Below are 22,635 nucleotides of genomic sequence, written 5' to 3'. Positions count from 1 at the left end.
GCAATATATTGCAAGAAGTATTTTAAACATAAAACTACTTAAAATCGAGTTAATGCTTGATTTATAAAGCAAAAACACAACAAAATAACTATGCTTGATTAAGCGTTAACAACAACCTTTAATCATGACAAAATAAAAATGTAAATAATATTTGGCACAACCGAAACAAGGAAATATCCGAAGATTCCCGAGTGTTACGAAGTTTTCCGAATGCAAGTCGAAATACCGGTTTTTGATCAGCGTATCGCAATACGTATCGTTTTCATGTCTGAACCGGTAAATACCGGTAAACCGGTTATATTGCGCAGCCCTAGTATTTTCCAACTGTGCCTACCCAATGTCAAGGAAGTAATATATTTAGATTTGGCGGAAGTAGACCGTATAATCTAAAGCGACCGCCTTCTTTTTTGTTCCAGTTCGTTTGTCTTTATCAGTTACACCATTTTTCGGCTTCTTTGAATTCTTCTTTCACAGTTCATACCCTAACGATCCGAAAAAGATATAGTCTATCCTTTATAGAAGATATTAAACCTTTATGAAATAACAATAACACGAGCAAAATACTCATTCAACCAGCTCCGATTTGTATCATGTTTCCCTTCGAATAAGAACATATTTTGGAAATATTTCCACTTCTCGTGTACATTCAATATTAAGTGTAAGAACTCATGTCTTCTCCGATATTTTCCAACTCCCTTTGTCAAGGAAAGTAAAGGTGACATGTAAAAATGTCTTGGTTCTATATATATTAGGCCTGATCGTGTTCCTTGGTTTCTCCGTGGGTGGTGACGTCTGACACCTGTTCCAGATCGAGATTCCCTCTCACACCAGGCTGGAAGACATGGATATTACTGAAATGTCAGTGACACCAGTGCTGTATTTATACATTCGAGCTAAATTAAACCAGTACTTGTCAACACCAAAAATAATTGCCATTGATAGGTTGAACTTGAATGAACCCTTGAATGTGTTGAAGACCTTTCAAACAAGTAAGACGCTCTATTCGTTGGCGTATCAACCTACTCTGAAGACATCTAGTTAAAACTGTCAATGGCAAGTGTTTTTGGTGTTGACAAGACCACAGAATCCCCGAAGCCTACTTTTCTTGGTTCTAATTACAGATTCGACCTGATCATGTTCTTTGGTTTCACTCACTCACTCACTCAAACTCACTCACACTCACTCACTCACTCACTCTGTGTATATATAGATATATATGTGTGTGTGTGTGTGCGTGTGTGTTTATGTTTGACACGACACGAACTTGTATTTCTTTAAATAATGACATTTGATCTGTCTACACAATACATCTTTTATTATGTACAAAAGCCTCTCACGAAACACCATGTTAAATTCACATCATAAACATGTTAATTTAGAACATTCACCTCGTCTTATCACAAATACATGGAATATGGTGATATCACAATCTCATTTTAAGACCTGAACATATGTATTGTCATAAAGAAGGGAGGCAACTGAAGCGAGCCTAAATTAGCATTACATTTGGAACTTTTGTCATTCAACTTTCTTAATGTTCAGGCAAGAAGAGGCCGAATCATAGTATGTCACGTCAATATAAGGTGTGTTTGTATAAAAGAAAAGCTTTCCACAAGATCTGCAATCCCGCGACGAAGACGACCCTTGTCTTCTGCTTGTGATGTGTCCCTAGATTTGACGTAATAACTACAGCCGTATCAAAGTTTCCATCATCTGAGAGTGAATGTCGTTGACATTCTATGACTCAATGCTGTTTGACATATGTGCAATGTTTTATTTTGTAAAGTAATAAAGATATAAAAAAACATATTTCAACGCCGCCAGGGTCCGCATCAAAAACGGCGACCATTTGTGAACTTCCTGACGGTCCTTGACTTGTCTTCGCCATACTTCAAACAGATGAACCACCACCTGGAACACAACAACAGAGGGTGTTTATAAATGGAGACTGGAACACATTAGCTACCCCAACAACAGGTGATGGTTACAAGTGGAGACGGGAACACATTAGCTACACCAACAACAGGTGATGGCTACAAGTGGTGACTGGAACACATTAGCTACACCAACAACAGGTGATGGTTACAAGTGGAGACTGGAACACATTAGCTACACCAACAACAGGTGATGGTTACAAGTGGTGACTGGAACACATTAGCTACACCAGCAACAGGTGATGGTTACAAGTGGTGACTGGAACACATTAGCTACACCAACAATAGGTGATGGTTACAAGCTGGGTCGGGAACACATTAGCTACACCAGCAACAGGTGATGGTTACAAGTGGAGTTGGGAACACATTAGCTACACCAGCAACAGGTGATGGCTACAAGTGGAGACTGGAACACATTAGCTACACCAACAACAGGTGATGGTTACAAGCTGGGTCGGGAACACATTAGCTACACCAGCAACAGGTGATGGTTACAAGTGGAGACTGGAACACATTAGCTACACCAACAACAGGTGATGGCTACAAGTGGTGTCTGGAACACATTAGCTACACCAACAACAGGTGATGGCTACAAGTGGTGTCTCGAACACATTAGCTACACCAGCAACAGGTGATGGTTACAAGTGGTGTCTGGAACACATTAGCTACACCAGCAACAGGTGATGGCTACAAGTGGTGTCTCGAACACATTAGCTACACCAACAACAGGTGATGGCTACAAGTGGTGTCTGGAACACATTAGCTACACCAACAACAGGTGATGGCTACAAGTGGTGTCTCGAACACATTAGCTACACCAGCAACAGGTGATGGTTACAAGTGGTGACTGGAACACATTAGCTACACCAGCAACAGGTGATGGTTACAAGTGGAGACGGGAACACATTAGCTACACCAGCAACAGGTGATGGTTACAAGTGGAGACGGGAACACATTAGCTACACCAGCAACAGGTGATGGTTACAAGCTGGGTCGGGAACACATTAGCTACACCAACAACAGGTGATGGTTACGAGTGGAGACTGGAACACATTAGCTACACCAACAACAGGTGATGGTTACAAACTGGGTCGGGAACACATTAGCCATACCAACAACAGGTGATGGTTACGAGTGGTGTCGGGAACACATTTGCTACACCAGCATATGTGATGGTTACAAGTGGAGACTGGAACACATAGCTACACCAACAACAGGTGATGGTTACAAGTTGAATTTCAGATTGAAACGTTTATCTCCATCCTATTAAGACAAGTACTCTAAACCCCTTCCCTACCACAGGATTGGAACACCTCTCTTGCCGGTAATCTGGGCACATATTAGACCACAGATGAACATTAGAAAAGACTGTTATCTACAAAAATAGTTGGGTGTAGGGGCAGATGATGCGAGACAGTGTATTGTATGTCTGACTGTACGTAGTAAAGCGAGTTGATTACCATAGAGCTCCTTGTTTCAATCTTTTGGTCGAGTTTTTCAATCCGACTTATTCTTTTTTAAGATCTCTCTTTCCGGTAATCAAGCACAGAAATCCTCTTGTTCTTGAGCTGGGAATCATCAATCAGTCCAACACAATCTGGACACATATTAGAGCACAGATGAACATTAGAAAGTACGGTGTTCTATTATCGTTTAGCTAGGAAAATAGGGAAGTGTATGGAGAGATGTATTGTATGTCTGGCAGTTCCCAGTAAGCCGAGTTGATTACCATAGCGCCCCTTGTTTCAATCTTTTGGTCGAGTTTTTCAAAAGACGACTTATTGGTGGCGAATGCTGCCAGTGTGTGTATCATAACACGAAGGTACAATACACTGGGTAATCTATAAAAACCAAAGCTTGAAGGTCAGTCGAGATATGTTCTGGACAAATGACTTGTACACCAGGGCCCCGTTCTTCAAAGCGATCGTAGCGCTACGACAGTCGTAAGTCTATGTTAAAGTATGGGAGTTACGACTGTCGTAGCGCTACGATCGCTTTGAGGAACGGGGCCCAGGTCGTAAACAGTCATTGATTTCAGATTAACCCTGATTTTGTTTCTTGGTTTGCCACCAACTTACCAGTGCTGGAGATACTTCTCGAGGTTTTCCTCCCAATAAGACACGTCGTAGTTTTACAGGTACAGTGGAAACCGCCTAAGTAAAGACCGCTTAACTAAACAGACCTCATAAGTAAACACTTTTCGTTGGTCCCGGCAAATTTCTTCATTAATTATCACTATTAGAGTCTGGTTAACTAAACTCGGATAAGTAAACAATACCGCTTAACTAAACGTCTCTCACGGTCCCTGTATATGTGTTCCCAATTCACTCACTAAGTGGTCACCAACGCCAAACCATCATCCAGTTAGCTCACCTTGTTCACACATTACACAAAACAACCTTTATACGTTTATTGTCATTCTGAAACAAATGTGATACGATGGTTCTGGGATTGCCTCATTCATTGAGTGAGTGAGCATGAGTTTAGGCCGTTTTAGCAATATTCCAGCAATGTCACGTCGTGGGACACCAGAAATGGGTTCACACATACTACAAGGAGAATCAAACCCGGGCCTTCGTGACGAGTGAACCCTTGAATCACCAGGCTAATCAATAATTTTTGCCAGATGACACATTGGTGTTATGAGTGAGCTGGTCCAGCATGTCACTGACAAATTTCTTAAAATATCTGAATATAAAAGTGACACTATCCCGTCACGAGGATCTATGGATCAAGGAATTTTAACTCACTCCCTCACTCTATTGTGTGTTTATGAATCTAAGACATTGAAATGTAGTTTAAATTATCAGCTTCAAATGTGATAAATGGTTGGCACCAGGCTGTTCAATAATATGTTTATTCACAACACATAACGGCAATTACGTGTGAAAAGGTGTGTCTATTTGTCACAAACCATTTATTTATTGTTTTTCCTCACTGTTTAAAACAATCGTGACAATGTAATTTGTTACACAGGTGCGAAAGTATGCAACACTTCATCACTAGCTATATCATAAACTGGTTTGTTGTATTATATATCATATGAAAACCAGAGAAAAATGTCCACAAATGTCTTTTTAATAACCACCAACAAGTGAGTAAATGACTAAGATCATGAAAGATCACCACACAGATTATTATGAATTGTACATCGGACACAGGTTAATCGTTGTTTATCTGTACCTTTGGTCCACATGTTACTGTGTATATAGCCACATTGAATTTTGCTATGAGAGCACAACATTGTCCCAAATGAAATTTCTCTGACCCAAGCACCAGTTGAAACTTCGTTCTTCCTGTTCAGGTTTTAGGAGCGACGGTGGAATTCCTCGTGATTTCTGACAGTCATTTGAATATGTTTGCATTGTAATGTTTCTTACGAAACACGACCTGTTCCTCTAATTATCCATTTATTTCTGTTGTGTCCGAGACGCCAATATACCAGGTTTCTTTCTGTCCCATCAGTCTATTTCTTTGGTCGACCTGCTACTTTTTTTTCTGCTCAGCTCCATCTCCATCTCAAACTTGCATGTTTTCAAAGGACCATATCAGCAGTGGTGATGTTTGCAGTCTGTTTTTCCCTAACGGGAACAAATTCTGCCCATACTTTACAAATATACCCTGCAGTGTTATCTACTTGGAATCCAAGTCCAAATACCTTCCACATACACCTTTGATGTAGCTTATGATATTGACTCGATCACAAAAGTATGAAAAATGTAAATTTTCGGTCAAATTATGTTTATCGGGGATGCAATCATTTGAGAAAATAATGAACATTGGTTTTAACTAATTAAAGATTATTCCTGGTAAAGAATCTTGTCCACGTGTTCTAATTCAGTTCACCTGTTTTGTTTTCGGTACATTGTACTTACATTAACTTTCTACACAGATCATAGAATTTGGGTAACTGTTTACAGATGCTACACAAGGTAGAGAAACAAAACCCCTTGAAGTTCCAGACAGATGTAACTTGTCACCGCCAGAGAATCATTCTCAATTACCTGCCAAAACGTTTTCCATTGGAAGTCGTAGGTTTTAAGATTGGTAAAATAGCAAAATGAGAGGCCTATCATGTACGATGCATCCATATACAATAGAATAAGTAACTGATACAATCTGGGCATGTTATATGTTCGACATTGTTTAAAGAGGACAGTATGGTGACTGTAGCCTGTATGAACTAGAAAGGAGCGACATTGTATCTGAACTGCACTGATGGCAAAGTGCAATGGAAGCCTTTGAGAGAGCCGCAGTCCGTTCTCTACTGCCGTCGTACTTTAGCTAACTAACAGGTATTACTTTCTAATATCGCAAAAAGTATGGCAATGGCGATATCGTTATCTCAGATTATACAATAAACATCCATATTATCTGAACTCCACTGATGGCAAGTGCAATGCAGCCTTTGAGAGAGGCGCAGTCAGAGCAGTTATTAGTTTCTAATTTCGCAGAAAGTACGCAAATCTTTATTTGAAATTATACAATTAACATCCATATTAGATAACTTAGACAAGTATCAGTTCATGATATCCCAGGACATAAACCAAAAACTGATATTACTACCTCAGGTTTTGAGCTGAAGAGAAATCAGGCCCAAGAACGTGTCGCACCAGCAAAACTCGCAGTCTGATGGTTTGTAAAATGTTTGTAACTACTTAAAATAATATGAGTTTCCGTGTGTCCCTACCTTTTAATACACGTCTGGGGATGTCCGTACCCCATGCACTTGATACTCAGCAGATTAAAGTATATCTTGCCAACGTTGACAGCAGCATCGTCCGGAGACGCTTTCAGACACTGATAAAACTTCTCGTCACAGGCACAGTCAAACCTTAAACGACAAGACACACTACAAGTATTTTAAGTGTCTGAGTGACCTTTGTAATTTGTCAAAACAGTTTATATTTCTTGAATCAATTGTTTCTTTTCTTTCGGCTCTAACATGTATTTTTTTCCTTCGCGTTTCTTCTGTATCAGGATGCCGCTCAAGGACGAGGTGAGGTGAGGTGAGGTGAGGTGAAATTGGGTTTAACATCGTGCTTGAGAATATTTCGCTCATATGACGACGTGCATGCGTGTGTTGTGTATGTGCGGCTGCTTGTACTAGCCCAGACTTAAGCTGGTTTTATAGTGCTAGCCCACTAAAATACCATGCCGCAGTGAAGCATGAATACCCCACTCGAACGCATTGTACTGACTCAGAGCCGACCAGTCCTTGTTGTACCCATTAATGCCGAGCGCCAGACAGGGACCAACAAGTACCATATTTTAACGTCTTTTGGTATGACGCGGTCGGGGATCGAACCTGCGACCTTCCGCTCTCCGGGCGGATGCTCTAACCACTACACCACAGAAGCGGTCATATGTATGTGAAGGTACATCACATTCATATTCATTCATATTTATATTCATTTAACAACGTCAAAAGGATATCAGAGTATAACATGAATATATTTTAATGTAGTTAACCTAAATATTTATAACATAAAAGCATATTTTTAATGTGCATATATCCATGCTTATGCATCCTCAAAGCGCACAAAATAAAAATGCAATTATGGCACAGAGCTACAGTTGAAAGGCAATCTTGATCATGAGTGTTTTTAGATTGGATTTAAAGGTTTAAAAATCACAACAGTCTCTAAGACTCTGCGTGAGGCTGTTCCGGGCCATTGATCCTGCATGGACAAAGGACCTGTTTCCACACATCACTGTCTTCACTTTGGGAACAACAAGCTAGTTATCAAATACATTCAAGGATTGTTGTATGAATTACATTGACTATATATACATATGCATCGCTCATATGACGACGTGCATGCGTGTGTATGTGTATGTGCGGCTGCTTGTACTAGCCCAGATTTAAGCTGGTTTTATAGTGCTAGCCCACTGAGATACCATACCGCAGTGAAGCATGAACACCCCACTCAGACACATTATACTGACTCCGAGCCGACCAGTCCTTGTTGTACCCATTAATGCCGAGCGCCAGGCAGGGACCAACAAGTACCATATTTTAACGTCTTTTGGTATGACGCGGTCGGGGATCGAACCCGCGACCTTCCGCTCTCCGGGCGGACGCTCTAACCACTACACCACGGAGGCGGTCCAGCTCAAGGATGAGACCCATCGCTCGTTTATTTTAGCCGCTAAAGAAATTATAATCTGTCCATGTACAATTATATTAGTCTCGATAGTTGAACATCCTTTCCTTGACATGGCATTTAGAAGTGATGCAATGTACACATAAGGAAGAGAAATTTTATAGATGTTACCTTCTTTATTATGAGGAACAAAACGTTTTGGAGTATATCCTTACTCCTTCATCAGGTGAATGATTCAATTTATGGAGGAGTAAGGATATACTCCGAAACGTTGTGTTCCCTTATGATAAGGGGCGGTGGGGTGGCCTAGTGGTTAAAGCGTTGGCTCGTCACGCCGAAGATCCGGGTTCGATTCCCCACATGGGCACAATGTGTGAAGCCCATTTCTGGTGTCCCCCGCCGTGATATTGCTGGAATATTGCTAAAAGCGGCGTAAAACTAAACTCAGTCAGTCAGTCAGTCCCTTATGATAAAGAAGTTGACATCCATAAAAACTCTCTTCCTCGAACATCCTTGTTTGATATGATTGATGGAAACGTTTCGGGAAATTAACACATGCCATTCAGCTTTTCCTTGAAACTCGATAACTGAAATTGGTTCAAAACGACGTTTAAAAATACTCACTCACTCACTCTCACACTCCCTATACTATGACTGTACCTGGTATACAAGGCGAAGTTGTAGAGGCCATACTTCGACGCGAAGGGGAGTATGTAGTCTGGGCAGTAGTCGTGCTGACGGCAGCAGGCGTCGGTGTAGTTGTGAACACCCAGCTCGCCGGAAGGACTGGAGATGTTGCCAATGCCGCACCACTTGGTTCCTGGTGAAGAGAGACGTGGACATTGGAATTACTTGATTACTTGACCGTCACATGCTAAATCAGTAACATTGATCTTGGTGGAACACAACACGCGAGCTGCAAAATATACAGTCATATCATTGGTCAGTGTTGCACTCAGATATGCATCAGTTACATTGATCCGGGTGGAACACAACACGCGAGCTGCAAATATACAGCCATATCATTGGTCAGTGTTGCACTCAGAAATGCATCAGTTACATTGATCTGGGTGGAACACAACACGCGAGCTGCAAATATACAGCCATATCATTGGCCAGTGTTGCACTCAGATATATTACATTGATCCATACGCGAGCTGCAATATGGTCATATCATTGGTCAGTGTTGCACTCAGATATGCATCAGTTACATTGATCTGGGTGGAACACAACACGCGAGCTGCAAATATATACATATCATTGGCCATCACTTATGGTTACAGATGTTGCAACTCAGATGCAATATATACAGTCATATCATTGGTCAGTGTTGCACTCAGAAATGCATCAGTTACATGGAATGCATATAAAATATTGCCCATTTATGGTATTTATTGTTTTCAAGTCATAACATGAATAAACTAACACAGTTAGTAGTTCGAGGCATGATTTGCAGATGATAAGTCATTCTAATTCTCCTTTAATTATGAACACACAATGCCATTCAGAAGGTAAGCAAATGTGATGTACAGACCCACACCCTCATAGTCAGGCACCCGACTTTCATGTTTCGTGGAAGCTGCGATGGCTGGGTGGGCTGGACGGCTGAGTGCTGGCGAATGGGTGCTGGCTTTGAGGGTGTGAGTTTGATTCCAGGATGGGGACTCAACCCTTCAAAAGTACTAGAGTCTGTACTATGCTGAGAAAGTGTAATCCCAAATATAGCATATGCTTCTCCTTAAATTACATGTAGTTCATTATGTACACAGGTTCTGGCGTAAGACATCGGTTGACACACCTTTACTCAGCTTCCCAATCTTTTTTCTCACATATTTGACACCAAAGTGCAGCAGAAATGCACCTTTGACTAATTGTTTGGTTTATTAGAAGTCCCCCCAATGGTGGCTCTCCTGGCATCCGAGGACATGATGGCCTAACCTTTCAAGCTGGTGGGACAGCCTTTACCTTCTTTGGTGGTTGTGCTTGTGGTGGCAGTATGGGTGTTTTGACTTGGGTTGTCCTTGTGAACACAATGTTCATCCATAGACGCAAATCGTTCATGTGTGTGTGTTGCTCAGTCCTCATGAATAATGCTATGACCGTTACCATATGTTATCTTACCTGGGTATATGGCGGCAAATCTCTTCCTTCTCAGGGGACTGTCGTCCAAGGTCAGGTGAAACTCGTGACATTTTTCAATATACAGGTCAAGGTCACTTTTATTGATCTCCTCTATCTTTTCTGCTGAGACTTCTTTCAAATATTTCCAACCACGTTCCTGGAATAAAAATACATTGCACGTGTTCAATGGAACCTCAATGTAGCACTTATATATCAAGCTCTACTTATATTGTCTTCACATGGTGGGTGGGTGGATGTGTATGGTTGAGTGTGTATTGTGAGTTGTGGGTATATGCCGTTGGTTCTGAGTAAAATGAAAACCAAAAATACAGTCAGGGAAAAAGCTTTGAAAGAAATGGAAAATATCGTGTTGACGCTGATCGTAAACCTGCTACATTAAGTACACAGACGTCACGTTGAATAGTAGTCATTGTTTGGTTAATGAGCCTTTCAAGAGTATCTCAGATACATCACAACATGCCTTTGATGTTGGATGTACAAACAAACATCGAAACATAATCAAGGCAGGAACAAAAAACTATATTAAATGAGTGAGTTACAGTCGCATTGGCAATGTTTCAGCCATGTCGTGACTTTAATTACATTTTCATAATAAATGCAAGTAAATTATAAAAATGACTGTCGACGAAGAACAGTAAAATTACTACTAAAGTAGTAGATTATCACAGATAGAGAATTAAAACTAGCATATAACTGTAAAATTTGTAAAATAAATATGAACAATACAATATATAAAAACGGGCAAGAGATCACCAACAACTGAAGGTAGGTCACCATACAAGGGACCATGGGGACTTACATTACCGTTGCTACCTGCATGCACCCGAGTTGGATTTACACCATCCCTTCAGCCGCTGCGAGTGTAGGAACATTTAGCCATAATTTAAAATAACACAAATACTACGTTTAAAAAATCTGGTAAGTATAAATTTACTTTGAAAGTTTTGGGACTTACGTACTTCCACAACTATATAGCGCAGCCAGTGAATTACAGCAGCTCAGACAACGCAGCCCCAAACACCAACCCACCGATACCCACCCACCCCGGTACCCACCCCGGTACCCACCCCAGGGAGGCTGAAGGTTTCTTCTTGTATTTCACAGGTTTGAAATAGTTTCAGATAGTCCTATTCTAAACAAAAACAGTTGTTACTATGACAACGGTGACATGGCTACAAAATGTCACAAGAACATACACTGATGACCTTTTGACGGTTGATAACAGTCAACAAACCCCCAGCTCTTCCATGCGTGGTGTGGTGGGTGAAGCTTCTGCCTACAGAGGTAAGGTCGGCGTTCCGAACCTTTGTCCGCGTCATACCAAACGAATTATACCATGGTATTTGTTAATAACCTGTCTAGAAGTCGACACTAAGGTATGAAACAAACAGTAGGCAGCTCAGAGTCGGTGTGGTATGTTTCAGATTGGGATATTCATGTTTAACTGCAGCATGGTAATATCAAAGAGCTGGCACTATAAACCAGGCAAAAGGCTGTACCGGTGAACAGACCTATCCCACCCTTCACACGTTTGCAATTTAACGGCTGTATACATGGCAAGAATTTATCGTATTTTAGATGATAGCGTATTTCATTTATGTAAAAGACACCGCCTTGTTTTAAAAATGCAACCGGTATTAAACACACAATGCATTTGTCTTTCCAGAGAGACATGTTCGTCTTATCTAGTGACATTACAGCATGTGAAACAAGCATGACGAATCTTTTGTTCACTGCGATAGCTCAGTACTCAAGGGTCAGTGGGCACAGCACAATGTTTGTTTGTCCTAAAAGCAGAACAAATAATTTTTGTACAAGCACAGCCTATACTTCAGAGTCAATGTTTGTTCCATTTATGATCAAAACGACCGCGTTTCAGATTGTAGCCATGGACATTAACATGTGCAGATATAATCTTCAGGGAGTAATACATTGCAGACGTCTCTATATCACGCAGTTTGATGCACTCGACTGCGCTTTGACAATACTGTAGAGTGTGTCTGTTGTTGTATTTCTTATCTTTTGTTTGGAAACTTTGATTTCTGTTGGAGTAATGTCATCTACTTGAGATTATTTTGAACACATTTGCAGTATACTTTTTTTAAAAAGGTAATTGAGTTTATGTTGTGTTCATTGTGAATCCTGCATTCTAAAATGTAGCTCTGGTCACGTGTTAGTGCAATCATTTACATATTTAACATAAATATTTAAGTCATGCCCACCAACTACAGAGATTAGGTGCGCAGCAAGCCAATGTTTTCGTGTCAGCCCGATAGGTTACAAAGCTTTATGTTCAGATAGTATTGAGTGCTTGCCCAACCTTTTAGCAACAATCACGTGTAAGCCCGGGCTTTTTGTACAATGGTAGCTAAGCCCCCTGGAGATTCCCTGTTACACCGAGGGAATTCCCAACATATTTATATCAATCAATCAGTTTATTGCATGAAGGCCAGAGGCCCATATACAAAATAAATATGTATGATATGTACAACATATACAACATGCGACACACACGTTACATTGAATCTCTTTTCAATAAAAGCGCGTAATAAATAAATAGAGCTACCTTATATTGTAATAGGGATGCTTTACATGAAAGTATTGAATACAGTTTTGTAGCATTAATATTTGATTGTAGCCATTGTGGAAAATACAGTTGCCTTAAATCATTATATGCAGGACAAAGAAATAGAAAGTGTAATTCATTCTCTACAGTATTACAAAATGGACAGAACCTTTGTGATTTTATAATAGATGAATATCTTCCTTGATTGATATATAAATCATTAAGGCCAAGTATACACTTCCAGGATCTTCAAAACCAACACTACCCATGTATTGAAGCCGAAGTCCCATAAAGAAATGAAACAACATCGGAGCCGTTACTGTTGGCTCGCTCTGCAGCATTTTACCCGTCGTCTTGGCTACCCAAATTGTATTTTTGACATGCATTTTCTTACTGTGCCTACCCGTTCCCAAGCAGACAATATGATTTAATCTTGGTATTTCTCATGGTGTGTATTTTTCCAGTTTATTTTTCTTATCCTGCGTTGGTTAATCAAGCTTATCATTTCTCGGATTCTTTGATTTATATAGTTTGTTATATTAAACTGTCGTAGCGCCATATGTTGTCTTTGTACAGTTTCACAGGATTGACTCTGTATTTGTGTTTTCGTTTCCTCAGAATGGGTAGAAGCGATCTGCAAACATTTGAAATAATCAACAAAACGGGTGTATACAGTTTGAACATCGGTAGCGTACTCTCACAGTTTGCACAGTTATAGTGTATCTTTTATAGAAGAAATCAAACCTTTATGAAATAATAGTAACATGAGCAAAACATACATTAAACCAACTCCGATTTGTATCATGTTTCCCGTTGTATAAGCATGTAAATATTTACTTCTCGTGCACATGCAATAGTAATGGTCTCACCTTTTTGTAAACCGTAAACGCATAGCAACGTACTCCTTATAACACCTAATTTGAACTATCCATGACAAGTGGCTATTAACACCTGCACCACATCAATATTTGCTCTCACACTAACCAGAGGGCATGCCTAACCTAAAATGTACACACACACACACACACACACACACAAATGTCAATGATTGCTAGACCTTTAAATGCAAACACACATACACAAACACGCACACACACGCACACACACACACACATATATATATATATATATATATATATATATATATATAAATAGAAAAATAAAAACAGAATGCCTTTTTTCTCCAGGGAGATGTTTCGTTCTTTACTCTTCAGGGGAGATTGAAGAGGTTAAGAAGCCGAAACAATCTCCTAAAAAAGGGCATTCGGTTTTTATTTATCTATGCAATATTTATGACTGAACACCTGTACTACTTTGGACATTTTGTGCGTATATATATATATATATTTTATATACAGTGTACAATTATATACGCAAAATTGACGTACGTTATATATATATATATAGGAAAGTGATTAGAATACCGAGCGTACAGTGGTACATATATATGAAGAAGTTTCTGAAATAATCACACGACACGGATCTTCTCCAACATGTTTATTGTCTGGTCCAGATTCGATTATTTACAGACCGCCGCCATATAGCTGGAATATTGCTGAGTGCCGCGTAAAACTAAACTCACTCACTCACTCACTCCAACATGTTTAACTTTTATCTTCAGGGAGAAGTGGAGATAAAAGTGAAACATGTTGGAGAAGATCCGTGTCGTGTGATTATTTCAGAAACTTCTTATATATATATACATATATATCATTGTACATACGTACAAATACACACACATATGTATATATACATGTACTAGTATATGTGTGTGTGTGTGTGTGTGTGTATTTGTATGTATGTACACTGACATGTATAGGACATTGTTAATGCACACACACGCACACACTTAAAGACACTTAAAATGCATGTGTGCATGTGTGCAGTGTTCTGATGTACTTTGCACACATTCGCCAACCGCGGTATGCCTAAGGACCGCCATAAAGGTGACACGCCACATCACCTAACATACAGGTACGTGAAGTCGCTTCGTAATAAGGCTACGATGGGGGAACAACCTTGTGTTAACAGTCCTTGTGTTTGGCTGTGTGAGGTCAGTCAACGCTATAGTTTACGTACGCCTTATTGACACGGACTTCAACATTAATGTGATACCGGGCAATGCTGTGCCTTCGGAATGTGGATTATAAGGAAGATCAGGGCAAGTCCTCTATAATATGTATATTATAAGTTGTATGCTTCTCTCGAGGGTAATACGGTCTGATGTACGCCTCTTTGTAGTAGTGTCACCCGAGCCGGTAGGCGAGGTATGACACTGCTACAAAGAGGCGTACATCAGACCGTATTACCCGAGGGAGAAGCATACAACGTATTTATCTTACCGCCATGTTAAATGTACAAAATATCATTACATTTTATGTAAAGATCGCTACCGACTACATGACATGCAAACAAAATGGCGTCTGCCTCTCGACTGGATTTTTAACATCAGTGAAACATATTCTGACAAGCATAAAACTGTTATAAAAATTGTTAATTATGTTTTAGCTGAGTGTGCAAACCACTCAATGTATAAAATAGCTTAAATAAAGAAGTGAAAGTCGGTAAAATAAATCTGTACAAAGTGAACACAAAAACAGCTGATTGAACGATTTTCGAACTCCGGGCACGGCATGCGTCATATTATGACGTCATACGATTGTTAGCGCTTCAGCTTCTCGGCGGGGAGCTTGGCGGTTACCGTGGCAGCGCTTAATATTTTTTCCAGTTGTCACCCTCCTGGGAGGGGTGACACGGAAACTTGTTAAACCGTCATTGACCAATGTATTTTACATGAAGGTAAGATAAGAACTGGTCATATGAACTAACATGTTCATTCAAAAGTCACATCTTCTTCCACGGCTGTTTATGTACAGAAAAACAGAAATAGCAAGACGTGATTTATCAATTTTCGATTTATGGAATTATCCTGAATTTGAAAGTGACAATACCTCAGACAGTAACAAGTTATTTTCTTAAAATGCATAATCATATTCGGAAGACGTTACTGACATTCATTAAGGCGATGTTGATATCTAAGGAAACAGCATATATTGATGGGGTATTCTTTCAAACTTGCAACACCGGGGTTAATCCCTTCACAAACAGAATTGAAAACATTGTATTTACGAATGCGTCGAATGTTCTGTTTTATATTTCTGTATCTACCGTGTTTGTGAGTGAAAGAGTGAGTTTACTTTCACGTTTTTTTTTAGCAACATTCTATCAATATCACGGCTGGGGACACCAGAAATGGGCTTCACACACTGTACCATGTGGGGAATCGAACCCGGGTCTTTGGCGTGACGCTTTAATCACTAGTCGACCCCATCGCCCCTTTTAGAAGTTCGAGAGTCAGATAAGGACACATTTTACGGATGAACAACATCTTTATTCAGATTATCAGGAATGGAAATAACTTAAAAATTGCTAGTGTACTCCTGTACTGTGGCACATGTAAAATCACTTGCCCTGATAATTTTTCCAGTTTCGATACAGATTCTTGTATCGTTATCCAACCCCCGCAACTATAAAGTTTGTCCTTATCCAAGTTGAATGAGTATTCTCAAATGTCTGTAGATATCAGGCTAGCTATTTTCGAAACTTATTAAGCCCTACGAACTTCTTAAGCCCATTCTTAACACATTGGCTACGATCAAAGTTAAGAATTCTTGGGGCTACGAACGTTTCGAGAATAAGTGCCCTGGATCTTACTCTGCCTGGGTGTTTACATGCAAACCTTTGACCCGATCAATTGGCTGAAACTAAGGAAGAGTGTCACAATACCAAGACCAATACCAATCAACAGAGTCTGTTCCGGGGACCATCAATCAGTCCATACTACATAACGGACGTTTAACCCCTCAACTCTGACACCGACTTGTTGAACATGGCCCCGTTCAATGATGGCTATCCCTCACGTCAAAAATAACAGTCTCAATCCGTTAAGAATGTGGGAAAAGACGACCGAGCTGTCGACAAACAAGAAAGCCTTGTCCATGACTATTTATTGAATATTCGCATCAACAAACGTGTCATTTTGTCGGCGCGGAGAGATGCTCAAATGGACGTTTGAATCTTACGTGTTGCAGTGAAAGACAAGAGTGTGACTACAATCATATGATGATACAATATGGACTAAATTGTGTCGACAAATTCGGCTTACGGCTAAATAGAAATGTTATAAACACATTAGTTGAGTCAATAGCGGAAGAGAACGTATTACAAACCGCTATTAGTAGCAGAGAAATATATCTATGCCTTGAATATATGAATTTAATGGTACATAGCTATGTACAATGTACACATATATAAAACATCGAGAGGCAGGAAGATGTTAATCGTTAAACGCATGTGGTATTAATTTGTTTGATGACATTGAAATTCTCTCAGTATGCGAGCACAACATGTGAAAGCTGTGAGTCACAGTGTGTACAATTCACATTATATATATGCTTTGCTTTGCTCGTCATAAGCATTACATTGTTCCTGGATGATTTTGTTCACGTAAATAATTAAGCCATAAACACATAAGACAAGCATTCAAATTATATTCTGTGTTCTTGTCTACATGTGTTCATTGAGATAACACTCGTGGTCTCAATCCGTGACTGTTCTGTGTTATTCTTTTCTGTCAGGTCGAATTGACATAAAGCTGTACCTTATGTGCTCTTGAACAATGCCCATATACCATATCGACGTGCGTAGACACTATTAATGTAATGTGAATTGTACACACTGTGACTCACAGCTATTACATAGATAAATAAAAACAGAATGCCTTTTGCTCCAACATGTTTCGTTCTTTACTCTTCAGGGAGATTGTAGCGGTTACAGTATGTCTTTATTTATCTATGTAATATTTATGACTGAACACCTGTACTATTTTGGACATTTTGTGCGTATATATATATATATATTTATATATATATATGAATCACACGGATTCCTATTAACAAATAAAACAGAAATGAATTACTTAAGCTACTATATGCTGAATTATAGTAAACATAAATAAACATTCCAGGTTACAATATTCTGAATTATGCATAACTATTTTTTACAAATTGGTATTAAGGTAGGACGAAGCTACGAGGGACATAACTAACAATAACAATGAACATTTTGTGTCTTACCTGTCCCCAAAGACAGCGCAGTCAGCATAGCCTCCGTCTCCGTCAAACAAGGCCTCCACAAGCCGGTCTCTCCCTTGGGTTGTAAAATATTTGTAGACGTCAGTTGACAAACATGGATTGATGAGACAGAGGAGAAACGCGACATGCAGGTTACCTGTATTTTCCAACATCTTCATTATCATAGCGAGGGAACACACGTAACGCTGGGCCAGGTGGAGTGATGGGTGTCAGTGGACATAAGTCGTCGTAGTTATATTAACGCTTCGCTGACTAGACACGACTCGGCAAATAAAAATCTTTATTGCATAAGTGAAGGCGAGGGCGTTTCATATATGACAGAGGTAAATGCAAAGGTATTTTCAGTCGCTTACGTACAGGTAACATCTAACCATACAGCGGTTAGGTATTATTGTGTAACGACAAACAAGTGACGTGGTACGCCTACATTGTTGAGACATATAAGGGAAGCTTTAATAGTGCAAGTATGAAGGAGACAGATGGAATGAAGCTGTTTATTGTTAAACTGCAACCGTTGGGTTTAATTTTCTGAATATTATTATTATTTGTTTGTTTCTTGTTTTCCCCGCATTTAGCAATATGCCAGCTAGATGAAGGCGGTTTGGAACTAATCACATCTAGACCAGACAATCCGATGACTTCCTTACATCATAAGCATCGATCTACTCAAATACAATAGGATGACATGTGTCAACCACCCAAGTGAGCCTGACCACTCGATACTGTTCTGACAAGCATTTATAGTTGGCGAAAATCAGTTGTAGTCCAATTCTTCACGGGTTGAATAGTCATAAAGCGTACATTGTATAAAGTGTGCTTTGCTGGCTGCTGTAAATGGTGATATCTCACTCTCACACACACACACACGCACGCACGCACGCACGCACATGCACGCACACATACTCTCTTATGCTAACTTGTAAGTAATTATAGTACGGACAGAGATCATGCGAGTTTAAAATGAGTGAGTCACTTTGGCAATATTTCAGCCTTATCGTGACTAAATCAAGTTATAGATTAATAATAATTAAAGATAAATTACAAAAACCTGTGTACAAAGGACAGTAAAACAACTAGACTATCACAAATAGAAATTCAAACTAGTAATGAAATCTAAAACATGTTAACTATACAATGTAAAAACAGGCTATAGATTGCCAACAATCGAAGGTAGGTCACCATACTTGGGACCATGAGGACTTACATTACTTGCTACCTGCATGGACCCTAGCTGGATTTACACCATCCCTTCAGCTGTCAGCAATTTTTGACAATCCAGCCATAACATTAAAATAGCATATATACTGCAGTTAAAGAGCGTAGTAAGTTTAAATTTACTTGAATTGTCTTGGGACTTACGTACCCTCTCAGGAGGACAATAATTTTACAGTACTTTAACGCCCTTTGAGGGTACATCCACTGACAATATCAGTTGTTTATTTAAACTACCAAGCATAAAAGATTTATCTATTTATACAACTTTAATCAAAATTGATCTAATAACTCTATTTTTTTATAAAATTCCATAATAAAATGACAATTAATATAACATTATTAAAAAGATCCTTAACAGTTTTAAAACTGAAATATTTATCCCCTGTGATGGAAAAATCAATGCAGTCAAGCAAGACATGCTTGACCGTGTGTTACTTTAAGGAGTGAGTTAGTGAGTTTAGTTTTACGCCGAACTCAGCAATATTCCAGCTATATGTCGGCGGTCTGTAAATAATTCGAGTCTGGACCAGAAAATCCAGTGATCAGCATCATGAGCATCGATCTACGCAATTGGGAAACGATTACATGTGTCAGCCAAGTCAGAAAGTCTTGCCACCCGATCCCATTAGTCGCCTCTTACGACAGCATGGGTTACTGAAGACTTATTCTAACCCGGATCTTCACGGGTACTCTCACGTCAGCGTGAGAAGACTTGAGAACGACTTTTCACAAATACCTCTCCAACAAAAAGAATACCAACATACTTTCAACAATGAATACGCAATAGAGAGACGCCATAGACAGTTAATTTAGTGATCGCTTCATAAAAAAAGTCTTGACAATGGATCGCCTGTGTAAGCGCCCATTCTTGTATGGTTGATTGTTATCTGCTATTGTTAACACAATTGCTTACATTATTCACATTACATCCAATATGACGTAAATTGAATACGAAACTTACTTTTAAAAAAATCCACATTTACATTTGTAAACAACCGGATGTATTCTTATAAAGACAGTCGCGACTTAAAGGCCGGGGTTCAAACCTATACACAAATGGGGGGCAATGCTTTATGCTTTATTATCGCGAATGACATTTGCTGTATACGATTAACACTGAAAACACATACAATACAACAAAAGATATATATATATAAGACCACAAAACACCCTTACATATGTTAAATATTACTAGAATTACTGGCAACAACGCCCCAATGAATAAATGATATAATATTTAATAGGGCTGTAACGATGGATCGAACTATCGATGGACTGCAATTGTTGAGTCTCCGATAGCAATTAATCGATGGTAGAAACGAAAACCTATCGATGCATCGATAGTATGTATTGCTATCGATAGTTTATTAATTGACTTCCGTTTATAAATGCGCAGCGCAAAATAGATGATGTTTTGGTGCAGACTTGCAGCTTCATTGAGCTTGTTTTAACTGTTTACTTGAGCTGGGTTTCAAGTTTCTTGTCAGTTCAACTAAGTTTTTATCGTACATAAACTATACATTCATTTGGGAAACAACTTCAAATGAGACATATCAAGGAGAAAATAATATTGCAATAGTATTGCAATAGTTGGTCGCAATAGACTATCGCTATCGCCATGGTTGTTTTCCCCTCAATAGTCACCCCTAATATTTAGCATTTAGAGCTATAGTGGCGACATTACAAATTATGCTGAGGAACATTAGCACTAAAAGTATATTAATATAACAGTTTGAAACAATTGACAAAGTATTATAAAATGATTAACAAACATTAAAATAATTCATTTAAAACACTAATGCTTGCTGGGATGAAATAATTTCGAGTCCTGTTTGTTCTGAATATAGGCGTGCGCAAGCGTCGGCCAGAAGGAAGAAGTTGAAATTCAGGAAATAGGACATGAGCGCTGTCATTTAATATCATACGTGCTTTCTTTTCAATTTGCTACTTGTAAATAGTGCCGATATCTTGCATATTAAGTCCAGAAATTTTACTTGCTGTTTTAACACTACAAGCACACCAAGAAAGAAACGAAAAGCTGATAACAACTACATATGTGATGTATGCGGTCATGTCTAAAAGGGGCGGTGGGGTAGCCTAGTGGTTAAAGCATTGGCTCGTCACGCCGATGACCCGGGTTCGATTCCCCACATGGGCACAATGTGTTAAGCCCATTTCTGGTGTCCCCCGCCGTGATATTGCTGGAATATTGCTAAAAGCGGCGTAAAACTAAACTCAGTCAGTCAGTCAGTCAGTCATGTCTAAAAGTCCAAATACGGACTCACATTTCACCAAAGACGTGTCCATAAAAATATACACATCAATGAGCATAAAGGCATTCGATCTGAGCTTTGCTCACAGTGTAAGAAGGCGTATGGATCGAGTAAAGGTCTGTACCGTCTCCAGAAGTCAGGTAGTTGTTCAGCAGACAGGTCAACAAGCAGAACAGTAGAGTGTGCTATTTGCAAAGAGGAGTTTGCTAAACTCAACTTACGGGAGCATATGATGAGTGCTCACGAAGCTGAGCTATTCTTGTAATACCTGCAGCAAAAGTGGTGCTGCTCTTTCAAATATCACTTCGAACATGTTCATGTTGATAACTGAATAAGAAATCGACACAATATTTCCTTTTGTCAAATCGAAGGTATGTGTTTCAATTGTTTTCGTTACACAGGAAGTGTTTGTATTTTCTCCATCACACTTTGGAACAAAAATTGGAATCATGGCCGTAGATTAGCTTGCACTCGTTCAGTTTTAAACTGTGAAGAAAATGTGGTTTTTGTTATATTTTACCCATTTTCTGCTGGGTGAACAGAAGCAGTTTTGAACAAACTCCCTTGCCTGTCAGAGATGAGACCACATGTACCACGTGTGCTTCGTTATGGGACAGGACTGAAGTCCTAGAAACTCTCTGGAGTCAACTGTTTTGTGACCTGAGCTCTATGCGAATATTCAGTTTTGCTCATAGACAGAATCCTACTAAAGCAAAAACCTAGTTTTAATCCATTGTGCACTTTTTAGGTTTTTAAGTAATATGTTCTTGGTCGTCCTTGGTGAAAATGGATTTTATACTGTTATGAAAATTGTTCGGCACACATAATTTCCCGCTCTCTTTCAGTGTTAACGGCACAATGTTGTTGAAATTGTGCGTCTGGAGCCTTCATTTCCCAGTTTTGTCATCCAATATCAAACATCATACTCTCAGTTCCTGAGAAATGTGATGTTTACTTTTCGTCACAAAAATAATAGCAATGGATTGTCAAAACTGCATCCACATGGCATAGCTTAGATACCTGCAAATACCACACGAATACTCAATACGTTTTCTTTTGTATATATCACTTAAATGAAGGTCCAATACAATTAAATATGCAACTTCCAGTATAAATTCTGATTTTGCTTTGCTCAACTACCAGTACATGAGGGTAACAACTACCTTTAGAGCGTACGGTGTCTATTTAGTAACATTACAGACAACTACGAGATACTTGTCACAAAAGAAAAATGGTAAATGGGTA

At 39.3% G+C, this 22,635-nt stretch overlaps 2 long non-coding RNA genes across 4 annotated transcripts; one reads left to right on the top strand and one right to left on the bottom strand.

The window, feature by feature from the left end:
* Positions 1 to 1,298: 1,298 nt before the first annotated feature.
* LOC124282239 lies at positions 1,299 to 18,167 on the bottom strand. Of its 3 annotated transcripts, none has more exons than XR_006900106.1 (5): positions 17,885 to 18,167; positions 10,163 to 10,319; positions 8,702 to 8,861; positions 6,625 to 6,768; positions 1,299 to 1,911 (listed from the first exon to the last, which is right to left on the bottom strand). It is a non-coding gene; the product is annotated as an uncharacterized LOC124282239 (long non-coding RNA). The 3 variants fall into 3 exon arrangements; XR_006900108.1 differs by lacking the exon at positions 17,885 to 18,167 and adding an exon at positions 11,538 to 11,556; XR_006900107.1 differs by lacking the exon at positions 17,885 to 18,167 and adding an exon at positions 11,143 to 11,160.
* LOC124282240 lies at positions 2,566 to 3,833 on the top strand. Its single transcript, XR_006900109.1, has 3 exons — positions 2,566 to 2,712; positions 2,811 to 3,006; positions 3,152 to 3,833. It is a non-coding gene; the product is annotated as an uncharacterized LOC124282240 (long non-coding RNA).
* Positions 18,168 to 22,635: the final 4,468 nt, after the last annotated feature.

Source organism: Haliotis rubra, unplaced genomic scaffold (assembly GCF_003918875.1).
Source record: "Haliotis rubra isolate DU_JTF1 unplaced genomic scaffold, ASM391887v1 Scf296, whole genome shotgun sequence".
Lineage (NCBI taxonomy): Eukaryota > Metazoa > Mollusca > Gastropoda > Lepetellida > Haliotidae > Haliotis > Haliotis rubra.
The sequence above is the reverse complement of the archived record's forward strand: the minus strand, read 5'-3'. Positions and strand labels throughout refer to the sequence as shown.